This window comes from Oryctolagus cuniculus, chromosome Y (assembly GCF_051225735.1).
Source record: "Oryctolagus cuniculus isolate XC-2025 breed Fujian yellow rabbit chromosome Y, ASM5122573v1, whole genome shotgun sequence".
In the NCBI taxonomy this organism is placed as follows: domain Eukaryota; kingdom Metazoa; phylum Chordata; class Mammalia; order Lagomorpha; family Leporidae; genus Oryctolagus; species Oryctolagus cuniculus.
In genome coordinates this window covers 20079143-20091974 of record NC_142889.1, presented here as the reverse complement: position 1 = coordinate 20091974, position 12832 = coordinate 20079143, and the positions used below count along the sequence as shown (strand labels likewise).

The 12832-nt window shown below is 40.1% G+C and overlaps 1 pseudogene; it reads right to left on the bottom strand.

The window, feature by feature from the left end:
- Positions 1–6570: 6570 nt before the first annotated feature.
- On the bottom strand, positions 6571–7957 carry LOC149119337 (nuclear receptor subfamily 2 group C member 2 pseudogene; annotated as a pseudogene).
- Between the last annotated feature and the right edge of the window lie 4875 nt (positions 7958–12832).

Here is a 12832-nt window from a genome sequence, read left to right as displayed (position 1 = left end):
AATAAATTGAATGTGAACAGTGCTGATATTTCTTTTGCTTTCCTTTTAAGCAGAATTGAATTTCACAATGAAGATACTATTTGCAATGTTTGCATTTCCAGCAGACAACAATATAGAGTGCAAAATTAGGCACTATGACTTTGTTGGTAAACAGTGCTCAGTATCTAGGACAGAATGGATGACCAACATCTTTAACTTCCCATTGATGAAATTTCTGATTTAAAAAATTCAAAATTTACCAACCGCAGATGTGGAGCTGTATACTATTTTTTGTCATAATGTGCATACTTAAAACAAGCAAATATCATTCTGAATAATGGAATGGTAAAAAAAGAGCACGGGGTTCAAAGATTTCTTAACATACATACACAAGGGAGCTTCAAGAAGGTTTATTAAAAGTAAAATTGTTTATTTTTTCAAAACTATTTAAATTCATACATAGTTTTTATTTTTTCTTTTAGTTTTCTTTAATACCAATCTCTGACATTATAAAACTTCATTTTTGCTTTTTGTCCTTTGAGAATTTCTAAATATAAATTGAGTTAAAAGAATGTTCCAAAATCTGATATTTCATTAAAAGGCATTAAAATGTTTCTTAGGCATGAACATGCTAAAGACAAGAGGAGTAAAATGTTCACACAGTCAGTTTCAATGCCTTTTGGAAATTACTATTGTATGTAATCCTTGGTTCCCTGAGGAAGGAACAATTGACCTTGAATCTTGGAAATGGACAGGAGATAATGGACATAGGGAACATAAAAAGGATAAGGTTATTCCTATTTCCTATTTTTCCTTATGGTCAGCAATATGCCAAGGTCTCAGTCCTGATGCACACAGGATTCCAGGTAAGCCTGAATAGTTATTGCTTCTGCCCCACCTCCTGATGCAGATTCCTTGTTCCCCAGATTTGCATTACAGGGTAAATTAGAGAAAAGCTCTGACCCAGAATCCATTCTGCCCTTGTTTAAAGCAATGTGATAAAATGAAAAGTTGGAAGATGAAGAAACTCTGCCTCCATATATTTTCTCTGTGACTTTTACAGCTAGTAATCCTAATAAGAGCATCATCCCATAGACGTGCAAACATTATGGTGGTTCTGAAAATCAGTACAGGAAAACGGCATGCATGGATCATTTATAATGACAATGCTGGAAAATATTACCAGACAAATTTGTGTACCATAGGACTATAAACAATTGGCCCAAGCAGTTCTAAACTCAGGAAAGTGGCTTCATTTTAAGGCAAAGTACTCCATGATGAGTGTGGTGATTAAGCAGAGAGAAATCAGAATGGAAATATGCCTCTTACTGTTGATATGCTTCATGGTGAGGGACAATACACAGACACCCAAGCACAAATGCATGGACCCCCTCAATATTTTGATCAAGTGTTGTTGTACACACTCAGAACAGGGAGAGCCGCCCCAGATCATAGTATGGGAGAACAAAAGCTTACACACTTAAAACAGAACACTGAGCTGTGAGCTGATTTTCTAGCCAGACTAAAAAGAGTGGCAGAGGGCAAGTTCAATCATATGGGCATGGCAGATGTGCTTATCCATCAGCTAGTGTTTGAAGGGTCAAATCAAGAATTCAAGGATGCAATAGCTCCAGTTAAACATGGAAACCTGGGTTCTTGGGTCTTAGCCACAGGAGATATAGGTGTACAACCTCAGCCAATACACTGCAGTTACTATGGCTACAGCTTTGACTTAAGCTTTAAGGGATAACCAAAAAGTGATCCATGTTAAAATTATGTGAAATTTGGCCTCATAAAAAGGGATTACAAGGAACATCCAGAAATGCCAAGAAATTTCTGTCCCAAGTGCAAAAAGGTATATCATTGGGAAAAAAAAAATCATGAGTGAAATTTATTAGGGATTGTAAGCCTTTAAATGGCCATGGGAGCAGCCCCCAGCCCTGTCCCCAAGAGGGTCAGAAGCCAAAAGCTCCTCAAGTGTATTGGTGATAAAATCTTGAGCTCACTGGACTCACTCCTTAGGGACAGATAATAAGCCTTTTATGAGATTAACTGTGAATGCCATGGTTTTCAATGGATTGCTTGATAGGGGGCAGACTACTGTGTGATGCTAAGTGAGGAGTGGCCTCATCACTGGCCTTCAAAGCCTGAGCCAATAATTACATGGAGTAGGAGGTGACACACTCTCCAGACAGGCGGCTCAACCATTGAATTGGGTTGACTATGATGGAAATTAAGGATTTTTTCAACCACTCATTTCAAAGAGACTTAGTACAAATTTGTGAGGAAGGGATGTACTAGCAAGTCAGGGAGCTTGGTTCACTATGGATTATCAGGTATTGTATGATGATACTACGGATCACCAGAGAAAGGGTTGCACTAGTTCATCTGTTCATATTTACCCCCAATTCTAAGGGTCACCGGCAAACATATAGCCTTTTCCTTTACAGTGGACTTCAGATACCCCCACATGGGTTGAGCAGTGGCTTTGGAATGAGAACTAAAGGCTTTTCAACATTTGGTTGAGGAACCAATTAAAATTGGGACTTCAGCACTCTTAATAAAGTCATGACTAAGATGGGCACTTGAAGCCTGCACTCCCAGCTCCTCCTGCTATCCCTGCTCATTACCATATCATTATTTTGGAACTAAAAGATTGCTTTTGCTCTATTCCTTCCCACCCTAAAGACAAAGAGCGATTCACCTTTCCAGTGCAACAATTAAATAATAGTATCCCTACACCCTGATATTAGTGGCCAGTCTTCCTCATGGGAATGAAAAATAGTCTTAATATATGCCAGTATTATGTTAATAAGGCTACACAACCTTTCCTTTGTCTATATCCCACAGTTTTCATTATATGGATGATATATTGGTAGGACATCCAGATGAGGATTACTTAGACAAAGCCTTTTGTGACCTTCAGGGCATGCTGTATAAACAGACTGTACATAGCACCAGAAAAAGTATAAAAAGTAGAAACCTTTACAATATTTGGGAACAATAATTACTGACACAGCTATAAGATCTATAAAACCTCATTTGGAGTTAAAGAAAACTTTAAAGTTAAATGAGCTAGAAAAGCCCTAGGACATATTAATTGGTGTAGACCATATTTTTCCATTACTACTGCTCAAATGATTCCTTTATTTCAATTATTGGAGGAAGATTCCACTTTAATTCAATAGGAATGGCTACTCTTCATGCTCAGGAAGTACTTGAATTGATAAAGTTTTGGATAAAATGGAACTACATGGATAAAATCCAAGAAAAGGAAATACAATTACTTATAGTCCCTATCAAAAAACAACCTTTGGGAATAATAAGCCAAAATTCAGAAGCAGTCATAGAGTATACCCATCATGTACTTCCTAATTTCATCTCTGTGGGGAGCAACTGGGAGCAACTCGGACTAGACTAAGTTACTGGAATTAAGACTTATTCTATGCATCTGCTCTCCCACAATATGGCGCTGGGAGAGGAGGAAACAGCTTCTACACAGCTGCCTCCAGTTCAACCAATAAACAGCAGGACCTGCTCCTGATTGGAGGAGAGCAGTGTACTTGGCGTGTGGGTAGCAGAGTTGGGATTGGTGGAAGAAGACTATAAAGGAGGAGAGAGACAACATGCACCAGGAACATCTGAAGGAACACCTGTGCAGCCCCCGAGAGAGCCAGCCGGCGGTGTGCCACTCCCCTGCGGAAGTGGGGAAAGCGGCAGGGGGAACTGCCCTTCCACGGAGGTGGAAGGGATGGCAGCCAACCCAGGAAGAACCAGCAGCAAACCTGGGGAGGGCCGAGCAGACGAAAGAACAGTGCAGGGTCCTGTGTCATTCCTCCACGAAGAGGGGGAGCGACACATCACACCTTATTTAACTATGACTATGACTTAATAAGGAAGGCAGAAAACAGTGTCAAGCTATTTCTGGGGTAGAGTACCATACCCTCACACTACATTTAAATAAACAAGAAGTAGAATATCTACATGAAAATGATCCCATAGGGCAAGCTACTCTACAAAATTTTCTGGGAAAAATAAACTCCCACTACCCATCTAGGAAGATGCTCACTCACCTTACTTGCAAGACCAATGTTATGCCTCAAATGCTGAGTAGACACGCTGTTCCCCAGGCTGATACCCTATATACAAATGGTAGTTCTACAGAGACAGTCACAATGACTTGTTATAAATCAAATCAAAAACTTTCTGTCCACAAGACTTGGTGCAATATTCAGGGTTCAGCACAAACTTTGGAATTAGTGGGTATTCACAATGACTTACAAATGACTTCCCAAGAGATCAATGTCCTTACTGACCCTTTACAATCCTTATAAACTTCCTATATTAAACCAAAGAATATGCCATTGCAACTATTTTTTTACCTCTCTACAAATTTTTTTTTTTTTATCACACAATAAGCCTTTACATCTTCCATATCAGAGTCCACTCTGGAATTCCTGGACAGCTAGCTGAATAAATGAGGCTACAGACAAACTTACTAGGATAAATATCCAATATTTAGAACAAGAAAAACTCAATCATCTGTTGCTACATCAAGATCCAACAATGCTAAATCAATAGTTTCTACACCTTACTACTCGGCTGTGGGGAGCAACTCAGACTAGACTAAGTTACTGGAATTAAGACTTATTCTATGCATCTGCTCTCCCACAATATGGCGCTGGGAGAGGAGGAAACAGCTTCTACACAGCTGCCTCCAGTTCAACCAATAAACAGCAGGACCTGCTCCTGATTGGAGGAGAGCAGTGTACTCGGCGTGTGGGTAGCAGAGTTGGGATTGGTGGAAGAGGACTATAAAGGAGGAGAGAGACAACATGCACCAGGAACATCTAAGAGGAACACCTGAGCAGCCCCTGAGAGAGCCGGCCAGCGGTGTGCCGCTCCCCCGCGGAAGTGGGGAAAGTGGCAGGGGGAACTGCCCTTCCACGGAGGTGGAAGGGATGGTAGCCAACCCGGGAAGAACCAGCAGCAAACCCGGGGAGGGCCGAGCAGACGAAAGAACAATGCAAGGTCCTGTGTCGTTCCTCCACGAAGACGGGGAGCGACATAATGGGGCCGTGACTCGGATATGAAGCCTAGGCAGGGTTTAGTGTCGTTCCTCCATGAAGAGGGGGAGCGACACTCGGCAATCAAAATGTATTGTCTTGTCTTGCAACCAATACTCTCCATTCTAGCCATTAGGTCTATAAATGTCTACCAACCCTAGAAGATTAAAAAAAATGCTGTTTGGCAAATGGATGTTACACATTTTCTGGAACTTGGAAAATTAAAATATGTCCATATAACTATAGATACTTATTCTAATGCCTTAATGGCCTCCACTTTGACAGGAGAAACAGCCACACACATGCAATAAGTTGTTGTATTAAATATTTCTTATTTTTAGGCATTAATTTTCAGATTAAAACAGACAATGGCCCAGTATATTCAGATCAATGGTTTCAGGACTTCTGCAGGCAGTGAAAAATTCAACATGTCACGGGCATTCCCTATAACAGTATAATTCAAGCTATCATGGAGCACCATCATCAGAGATTAAAGGCACACATATAAAAAATCACAAGGGGGGAGCCCACTCTCAACATGCATTATTATCTAAAGCCTTACTAACTATTTTTACCTTAAATGACAAACAAGAAGCTCCTATCATGACTCATTGGACCCCATTAGCCTCTTGAAGTCCGTTACCTCAGGTACAGTGGAAGGATCTCTAAACTAATCAATGGTGTGGTCCTAGCCCATTACTAACCTGTGGCAGAGGATATCCTTGTGTCTTTCCAAAAAATGAACCCAGATCACAATGGATCCCTCTCCTACACATCCAATCACACCATACAACAGGGGATGAAGAGGCTACACATCCCCAAGACACTGAGGGAGATCAAAAGTGGGCCAGGACATGGAGAGTGCTGAAAGCACTTGTGGAACAAGCCAATAACTTAGGAAGAAGACAAAGACAGGACATTTCCAAGCCTGAAAATTTATTAATCTTTTAGTGACACCTATGGTTAGCAATGTAAATGTTCAAGGAGTACATCGGGCTTCTGTTCCTTACCCACCTGATATGCATGTGCTAGAATGGCATCAGGCAGCACCATATTGGTGTGTAAATGATACTAAGTTATATCCAGGATCTGCATAATGGGATCATGACCCTAAAACAGAACATAAATCTCCTAAGGGAAGTGACAGAGGGACTTGTTAATTATGTTCAATTGGATTGTGACAAAAATTGGGAGAGATATATGTGTGTCACTATAGCATAATGGAATAGCTCAATCTATAATCTGTCCATGATTAATCAGTACATCCCTGGATGGTGGAGTGTTGAAAATATGCAAGGGATTGTAAATTTGACAAAATGTAATTATGAATTGGCTAAAATTCATGTGGATGCTATCAATGAATCAGTGTTCACAAATCTGATTATAACTTTACTAAAGGCTTACATCAGATAAATCTGGGGACTCTTACTTTGTAGGGTGCTACCACAAATGTTCTCTGTATATTTCTTAAAATAATTTGGTGACTACTCTCTAATATTCATAAATCCCTGATGTTCACTGTGTATTATTTACAAAATAAAAAGAGTGGAGGAAATGTTAGGGAACAAGACAGCCACAGTATTGACAGGTTTGAGGCTCTGTGTCTGCACATGGCCAACAGACCCTTGAGGAAGTGAAGAGGGCAGTCCTGCCCAAGTGCCTGAAAGGCTTGGATTGAACTGGCCCAGTGCATGGAGAGGAAGAACAGGAAGGACACAGATTTGCAGATGTACTGCACATTGAGGTGCTTCGGCATCAGGTTTGGCATTGTCAGCTTAAACATGAAGTGTGTGTCTGAAAGGATAGGGCCTTCAACCTCAATGGCAGGTGCTTACTGGTCCCTTATGGTGATGTGGAGGCTCCCTCCTCCACTGGCGTCCATCTATTTGATCAGGCTTGGTGGCCAGGAGCTGTCTGTGGTATTAAGTGCTTTAGCTAAGGTATCAAATGCCCTGCAATCTCACTTGCAGACTGGTCCTCTAGCTGGATTTCTGAAGTGTAACCATTGTTCAAGGATTCACTTAGGTTGACAAGGAGGTCGCTACATTTGCCAGTGTGCCTAAGCTCCCTGGATTGTTTCTGCCTTGGAGTCACTGCCAAGAGAATTGTGCCATCCTAGGCTGCTAGACATTCACAAGCATCCCTGATCCTTCTGTCTTGTGGACATCAGAGGACTTCTCAGGTCCTTCTGGATATAGATTTTCTCAGGTGAAGCAGCACAATTGCTCAGTTTCTCCCACTGCTATCAAAGGACATCTGTTTACTCTGTACAGATTCTATTTTAATGCTCATAGCCAAGCATTTTTTTTCAGCTGGCAAAACTGACAGTGATTACAGTGATGTTTGCTGATGACGAAGTCTTGGTTGCTCTAAAATTTTTTTTGCATGGTCCTTTTAAAGAAACCTTTGCAACCTTCACAACTGACAGCCACATAGTGATGGCCAGAGGCTTTGTCACCACAGATCGTACAGTACTCCACCACCTGGAGCTGCTGTAGGTCCATCCTGCCCAGAAATTGCTCCACAGAAGCAGAACCCATGACAACCTGGATCCTGCCAGGAACCAGGTTGTCTCAGGTGGTGAATATTTCCTGCTTGGTGCTGGAGGTCTCTGGAAAAGCCAGTATCACCACCCCAGTTCCTGCTCCATCTGGACCAGTGAGAATGAACTGATGTTTAGAGGAGAGAGAGGCATCCACTGCTGTAACTCTCTGTGTCATCTTTCCTGTCAGCTGGTCCATCACAGTCTGAATGTGCCGAGGAGAGGCTACCAGCAGAGTTGGTGTAATGATCTGAAAGCACAGGGAGAGGCTGGCCATCCCTCAGAGATTCTGGCAGAAAGGTCTTTGTAGGTGGTAATTCAACCACTTGTGGGTCCCCACTTTGTAATGAACCAGCCCCTCCATATTTGTAGCCAAGGTGAAGCAAGATTATTAGAGAACCTCAGGATTTGGCACCAAAGTGGCCTGGAAGCAGGTCTCATGTTGGTGGTGGGCAACCCCCAAAGAGGAGGGCAGGGCAGAGTGAGACTGGGCCTCCTGAGTAGGTAGATGGCAAGAGCCTGGGGGCTAAGGGATCCCTGGACCACAGGAGAGAGGAGACACTGAATTGTATGGGGGAGGATCAGAGCTGGGGGTGCCACAGGAGTTGTGGGGAAGGAGGAAACTGTTATTGTTTTTGTCAGTGAAAGGTCAGAGTTCTTGACCCCATTGCTGTAGCCACTGCAGCCTGGGCACTGGGAGGAGGAGCACGAATGTTCTTCCTTTTCTCTGTGACAACCATGACATGCAGTTTTTCTAAAATACATATTTTCCATGATTTCTAATCATATCATCTCAGATTCATTATGCAGATATAGTATGACTTTTTTCCCAATATTAAAACATTCTTTGTGTAGCATGGTAACCTGAATTCATGAGTTAATGGTATTTATTTTTATTAGACAATGAAGTCCTATCCCATTTAATGAGCAATGCTTACTTCAACTTTCCCACATAACAGGAATGTCCTGGGAAGAAACCAAGTCAACATTCCTATTAACATTTCACTGATTTTTTTTAGATATACTTATTTAGCTGAAGGTCAGAGTTACAGGGAGAGATACAGAAAGACCCTGAAAGTGTGGGTTCACTCCTTGCAATGTCCAAGGTGGGTCAGGCCAAAACCAGGAGCTTCATCCATGTCTCCCACATGGGTGGTGGTGACCCACACACTCAGGCCATTTTCTGCTGCTTTTCCAGGCCATTACCATGGAGATGGATTAGAAACAAAGCCACCAGAACATAAACTGGCACCTATATGGGGGGCAGGAATTGCTGGTTGTAGCTTTACCCACTATGGCAAAATGAAGGCCCCTATTTCACTGAATTGCAGGAGACAATGGCCAGCTGTATCCAATGCCACCTCAGCTTACTTTTTAGTCTGGGTTCTCTTAGATTATCCTGGAATATTTCATTTTATCTGCAAAATATCCTTCAAAAGGAAGAATGTTTTAAAGCTAAATCTTTATAGGTTCCAGGTAAACATGCTTGAGTGGAAGGCAGTGTGTTTGTGTACTATGTGTATCACATATTGTGTTGCTGCAGGGGTGTTTGCTATATAAAGTCCAGGACACCCTAATATTGTGTGGAACATAATTATACTAATATGTATGTTGTTTAACTGAAATTCAAATTCAACTAAATGTTCCATCTTTCTAACTCTGACTGCCTTACTCAAAAGACACATAAAAGCCTCTCAAATTAACTAATAAAATGACAAACTGCTATCTATGTTGTATCATTGTGGTTATTTCCTTCTTGCTACCAAGTGTGTGAGGTTGCTTGGCTATCATATAAATTTCTACTCTCAACAACCATTTAACCAACTTCCCAGGTAATTACACTGATTCTTTTCTAGTCCTATCTTTAGGCTTCACAAAATGCCTCTCATAATTCTAAGTTGACTTCTACATTATTTTTAATAGAAAACTTTTATTTAATAAATATAAATTTCAAAAGCACAACTTTTGGATTATAGCAGTTCTTTCCCCCATAATCACCCTCCCACCCGCAAACCATCCCATTTCCACTTCCTCTCTCATCTCATTCTTCATTAAGATTCATTTTTAATTATCTTTATATACAGAAGATCAACTCTATACCAAGTGAAGATTTCAGCAGTTTGCACCCACGCAGACACACAAAGTATAAATTACTGTTTGAAGACTAGTTTTACCATTAATTCTCATAGTAAAACACATTAAGGACAGAGTTCCTACATGGGGAGCAAATGCAGAGTGCCTCCTGTTGTTGATTTAAGAGTGTCAATTGTTGGGCCGGTGCCGCGGCTCACTAGGCTTATCCTCTGCCTTGCGGCATCGGCACACGGGGTTCTCGTTCCAGTCAGGGCACCGGATTCTGTCCCGGTTGCCCGTCTTCCAAGGCCAGCTCTCTGCTGTGGCCAGGGAGTGCAGTGGAGGATGGCCCAAGTGCTTGGGCTCTGCACCCCATGGGAGACCAGGATAAGCACCTGGTCTTATGCCACGGCGGCCATTGGAGGGTGAACCACCGGCAAAAGGAAGACCTTTCTCTCTGTCTCTCTCTCTCACTGTCCACTCTGCCTGTTAAAAAAAAAAAAAAGAGTTTCAATTGTTAAATTAACTCCTATATTACTGTAGTAACATTCTACTGCACAGAAAAACTTCCTTTGTCAGCTGAGGCTATTAGTAATTCTCAAGCTATGATTCCTAATCAAAGCAGAGGAAGGCAGGATCACTGCTTCCATAACAATGACCACAACTCGACCTTTTCTCAAATAGCCACAGCTCAAGCACCATGACTCTAAGAATAGGATGCCTTGTGTGAGGGAAGATTAGACTGTTTGTGCTCTTTGACCTAGTAATTTCATTTCAGGAATTTATGCTAAGGAAACAAACAAACAAAACAAAACACAAAAACATACGCAGATGATGTTCCTTACAGGTTTACTTGTAATAGCAATAAATCAACAAATAAATAGAAACAAAAATGGAGGCCAACATTCAAATCTCCATCAGCATAGGATTAGGTATGTCCCAGATGCTGCACCAAACAAGATTAGTTTCCTAATGGGACCTTACCCTACTGTCCAGTCTCAACAAACTATGTGATCTCAAAAAAACACCAAAGACAAAAAAGCTCTCCATGCTTCAAATCCACCAATAGATTCTAATTTTATTTTATTAATTATTTATTCATTTGAAAAAGCAAAAATTGCATTTTAATTAAAAATAAAAATATATTCATTATATATTAATAAATTATGAACAATGGGTATTTCAAAAGTTTGAGGGAAATAGAATTCAAAGCTAAATTTATTTTAGTGGAAGAAATTTTGAAATCTATGTATATATGTACTCTTTAAAAAGTAATAGGACATGTTTATTATAAAAATCTATACATAGATTCAAGTCTTCTTCAACAAAAATAATCTCTTAATTCCATTTTGCATGAACTATTTGAAATATCATTGTCTGCATTGTTCTGAAAGATGTACACATTGTAGAATGACCAAACAGTGAATTAACACATATATCATCTTGCACATTTTTAAGAGGTAGTAGTCCTTAAATCTATTTTTTTCAACAACTTTAGAGAATACAATATATTTTTATTAACCATAGTCACCATGTTTCACATTTTATTCATGTCCCAGCTCAAACATCTTCTATCTTTTGATTATACATGCACATTTTTCTTCTGCTAATTAAGATCTTCAACTTAATTGTCTATTGAACTTAAGTGTTCTTTTCCTAGTTTTCTTAAAGTTACCCTATTATTATGCTTTAATGTTAAATATTAGCAATTAGTTATGTCTTTCAAACTACTATAGCTAAACTAACATTTAACCCTGTACTAGGACCTGTCACATTACAACATTTTATTTTTTTTCTCCAGAGCTCTTTAAAAACATGAACTATTTTTACACAAAGTTTTATTTTGTACTACATTTTTGAAATATGAGGTCAGAGTTTTTGACATTCAGCCCACTCCAGAATGTAGAATGAATTATAGAAAATTCAGATATATGACCTTCATTTTCAATACAAGTTATCAATTAACAGGCAGCCCCACAAAGCAAAAAACAAACTAAAACAAACAAAATAATCCAGAAAACTGAAAATCAGAGCAATTATATTTGTTATGAAAGAGTGCTTTATAGGCTGATAATGCAGAATTAGTCAGTAGTAAATACGGAAGTGTCTACCTTTGAAGGTCCGGGAAAGTTTACATGCTTCTCTAAAAGAAAACAGGAGAGACATGGCTCAATGAGGATGTGATACATTTTGAGGGGCTACAGTCCTTTTGTAGACATGGAAAGGGTAGTTGATGGGCTGTGACTACCTGAGCATATAAGTGTAAAGAATGGGTCTCTGATGGTTGAGGCACTAATTCACCGATCAGAATAGATGGACTTCAGGAACAAAAATGGAGACATGCATAGCCTGTGATGGTTGCAGGCACATGTGGGTGGAGACACTGGGAGTCAGACAGGGCATGCACATATAGGGTTTGTAGACATGAAATGTAATAAAGTGGATGCAAATAAACCATTGCTTAGAGATAATTTATAGTCTTAGATGATTATGTTAGAATAAAACACTGAAAAGCAATCATTATAGCTTCCTTGTCAAGAATTTAAAAGAAAATTAGAAGAATATTGAATAAAGGAAAGAAAAAGTAAAAGTAGACATCTATCAAATACCATTAAAAATACCACACATAAAAAAGGATCCAATGATTTTTAAAGAAAAATGTTAATAAAGTTAATAAACCATTAATAAAGGCAATTAGGGAAACACAGGGAAAAGTAACACAAATAACCAATTTCAGTAATTAATATAGAATCATCCTTTTGTAGAGGTTATAGCCCTGGCCTGAAGCACTGGCATCCCATATGGGTGCCAGTTGGAGGCCTGGCTGCTCCTCTTCTCATCGATCTCTCTGCTATGGCCTGGGAAAGCAGTAGAAAATGGGAAATGACCCAAGTTCTTTGACCACTGCACCTGCATGGGAGACCCAGAAGAAGCTCCTGGCTCCTGGCTTCGGATCTGCACAGCTCTGGCCATTGTAGCCATCTGGAGAGTGAACCAGCAGATGGAAGGCTTCTCTCTCTCTCTCTCTCCCTCCCTCTCACTCTCTCTCTCTACTTCTCTCTTTAACTTTATCTTTCAAATAAATAAATCTCTAAAAAAATACACCATGTTTTGAAAATTGAATTTCCAAAACACAAGTGTAACATAAAACAATATAGGGTGATCACTGATG